This window comes from Procambarus clarkii, chromosome 89, assembly GCF_040958095.1.
Source record: "Procambarus clarkii isolate CNS0578487 chromosome 89, FALCON_Pclarkii_2.0, whole genome shotgun sequence".
In the NCBI taxonomy this organism is placed as follows: domain Eukaryota; kingdom Metazoa; phylum Arthropoda; class Malacostraca; order Decapoda; family Cambaridae; genus Procambarus; species Procambarus clarkii.
This window is the reverse complement of record NC_091238.1, coordinates 10,018,755-10,021,984: the sequence shown is the minus strand read 5'-3', so window position 1 is coordinate 10,021,984 and position 3,230 is coordinate 10,018,755. Positions and strand designations below refer to the sequence as shown.

The 3,230-nt window shown below is 40.6% G+C and overlaps 1 protein-coding gene, 1 long non-coding RNA gene and 2 other non-coding genes across 4 annotated transcripts in view; 2 read left to right on the top strand and 2 right to left on the bottom strand.

Annotated features, from left to right (window-relative positions):
- The first annotated feature begins 192 nt into the window (after positions 1-192).
- On the top strand, positions 193-276 carry TRNAL-UAA (transfer RNA leucine (anticodon UAA)). The gene has a single exon. It is a non-coding gene; the product is annotated as a tRNA-Leu (tRNA).
- Positions 277-1,129: 853 nt separating this feature from the next.
- Positions 1,130-3,230, bottom strand: part of LOC123773401 (homeobox protein HOX3) — a 26,635-nt gene continuing 24,534 nt past the window's right edge. The window contains exon 3 of the mRNA XM_045767144.2: positions 1,130-3,230. This exon is cut by the window's right edge and continues 1,173 nt beyond it. The gene's annotated coding sequence lies outside the window, so the exon portion shown is untranslated.
- TRNAT-CGU (transfer RNA threonine (anticodon CGU)) lies at positions 1,443-1,514 on the bottom strand. The gene has a single exon. It is a non-coding gene; the product is annotated as a tRNA-Thr (tRNA).
- The window catches only part of LOC138359152 (uncharacterized), a 62,631-nt gene continuing 60,898 nt past the window's right edge, over positions 1,498-3,230 (top strand). Inside the window, exon 1 of the long non-coding RNA XR_011225780.1 lies at positions 1,498-1,580. This is a non-coding gene — a long non-coding RNA (uncharacterized lncRNA). The remainder of the gene's footprint in view (positions 1,581-3,230) is intronic.

The window sequence follows — 3,230 nt, the reverse complement described above, 5'->3', positions numbered from 1 at the left end:
CTGAGGGTGTTTACGTTGACTTATTATAAAAAGTATTTGTCTATCTTTATATATGATTTTAATGGCCATTTAAAAATTTGCTAAATTATTGCTCTGATATTACACAATTATAAATATAATAAAGAATTTTTATGTGCTTCAATATGTAAAGAAAAATAGAGCATTTAGACAAGCGTAGAGACGAGAGCTATAGTCAGGTTGGCCGAGTGGTCTAAGGCGCCAGATTTAAGCTCTGGTACTCGCAAGAGTGCGTGGGTTCGAACCCCACACCTGACACAGTGTAAGGTTTTTGCATGATATACAAGCGCAGTGAGGTAATGTGCTGGTGTATTCAACCCTAGTAAAGAGCACATTAAAAGTTAATTGGTACATAAAAAGAAATATCTATACTAATCAAAATGCAGAAGGGATAAATACAAGAAAATGTTTACCCTCATTCTGGGTACGGTACGGTACACTGTTTAGTCGTGACCGTGTTCAAGACTAAACTGTGTACCGTCTGGTTGGTCGTACAGTATTGTGGTGGCCCCAATGACCCTCAAGAGATCGATAGGCCTTAAGCCTAACACCAAACCAACTAAAGTACAGATTTTGTATAATTAGCTGACTAAATGGCAGTACGGTTGAGTAACTGGCAGTCTGCAACCGTCTCCTGTACCACACTACAGCTTCCCCATGTGAAACCTTTATGGAGCGTCGACACCACCATATTTACCCGTACTTTATTATATATTGATTTGTATTCACTTAAAATATCAATAAACTTGGTGGACATGTGCCACTCAGCCTTCTTTTGGTAATACTTACTTGTGCATGTATTGAACGTTTATATCATATGTGAGTTAATTTATCATAAATTGTTTGAGTAATTCAATTTCAATTTCTTTCTTTATTATGCACCCCATACCCATCCCGTGGGCGGTGGTGTAAAGGATTACAGAGGCACATAATCGGTTCAGGAACTGTTTGAGTAAATAATGATATCTCGAAACTTTGTAAAGGATTTATGTGGATTATTTTTTGGGGGGAGGAGAGGCGGGCATTTTGTGTATTAAGGAGATCTACAGTTACTGTAATGTATTTAAAATGAGTTAACTGTAGTATAAAGGTATTTTTATTATACTCTGCGAGAGATTCATTAGTTTTTTATTTTGCAAGATTAAAGTTATGCCTTATTTATAAGTTTTTTTTTATGTATGATTCTATATATTTCTAGTACATATCAAGATAATCATATAGACTAATATATTATTTCGACAAATGTAAAATAAATTGAATTAAAGAATTTTCTGTGCCAAATGAACTTACAGATAGATTTTTAACTATTGTACAATATTTATATTTGCAAAGTTAAATTTAAAAACAACAATGGATAGGACTGAGTAAAATACAATCTTTCCTAAACAATAAAAATACACAATTTAAGCCTAGAGTTAGGCTTGTGCCCCCTGTGAGGTTTGAACTCACGACCCCTGGTTTACGAGACCAGTGCTCTACCACTGAGCTAAGGAGGCGCACGCACAGGATCTTTCTCCCACTCAAACTTTCCCGCATATTCCCTTCTCCACAGTTCTTTACAAGTGAGTTGGTATTTTTTTTTAAGTCGTCTGAGTTCACAACGATTAGCAGAATTCGTGTCTTCGGTTTGGCTATATGTACACCAATCTACGTTAGTTGACTTACCAGCTTGCCGGTTGCTCTCTCTTCTCTCTTGTTTCTCTCTCTTTACTCTCTCTCTCTCTCTCACACACAAACCTGGAGTCCATATCTATTAAACACAAGGCAAAGTTATAGAAGATTAGAGGTTTGCCATTAGACTAGTCGCAGAACTGAGATGTGGGAGCTATGAGGAAAGGCTACGGGAGGTAAACCTCGTCCCTAGAAGACAGAAGACTAAGGGGAGACATGATCACCACCTACAAAATTCTCAGGGGAAGGGAAATTGACAGGGTGGACAAAGATACTATTTAGCACGGGTGGAACACGAAGAAGGGGACACAGGTGGAAACTGAGTATCCAAATGAGCCACAGGGACGTTAGAAAGAACTTTTTCAGTGTCAGAGTAGTTAACAGATAGAATGCATTAGGCAGTGATGTGGTGGAGGCAGACACGTGTACTCACATAGTTGTGCTTGCGGGGATTGAGCTTTGGCTCTTTGGTCCCGCCTCTCGACTGTCAATCAACTGGTGTACAGGTTCCTGAGCCTACTGGCCTCTATCATATCTACATTTGAAACTGTGTATGGAGTCAACCTCCACTACATCACTGCCTAATGCATTTTTTTTTAGATATATACAAGAGTTGTTACATTCTTGTACAGCCACTAGTACGCGTAGCGTTTCGGGCAGGTCCCTGGAATACGATCCCCGCCGCGAAGAATCGTTATTACAACCAAGTACACATTTTACTGTTGAGTTAAACAGAGGCTACAGTTAAGGATTTGCGCCCAGTAAATCCTCCCCGGCCAGGATACGAATCCATGACATTCTATTTATTAACTACTCTTACAGTGAAAAAATTCTTTCTAACGTCTCGATCTGTGGCTCATCTGGATACTAAGTTTCCACCTGTGTGTGTGACTCAAGAGACCATGGGACCCCCCCCCCCTACACCTGAGATACACCCCTGCCTATATTATCTTTGGGAACTTTGGTTTTGTAGTACGTGGTGACTCGCCGTAGGCGTGGACACGCAACAGACCAGTACACGCGGTGCTCCCACAACACCTGGATGTCTGGCAATGTTTAGCCTAACTGTGGCGAGGACTGTCAACCTGCTGCCTGACACATGAACCACGAATACATTTGTCATCAATGACAATTCTTCGTGACATTAAACACAGGTTTCTCATATGATAACATAAGTATGATGGCGCGACGTCACGCAGTATGTGACTGGAGGAAGGTGGTGGAGACGGCGACACCTGCTGGGCCAGTATTCATATATAACACTTACGGCCACGTTTGTGGTAGAAAATAATAAAAATAAAAACTTACGTGTACACCTAAAACCCACTTTCGTGTAGACTTAAGACATGTTCACCTCTAGCCTCCATCATGGCGACTTGTTTATATTTACTAAACAGTTTGCGAGCGCGGAAGTGCTACGAAGTCGTCCTTCATCCCAAGCTTATTATTATAGACGAGCTCGTAGCACTTGAGGGTCGTAAAGCGTTTAGTAAATAGAGAGAAGCGGCCATGATGGCGGTAGAGGTCGGCCAGGTGGAGGG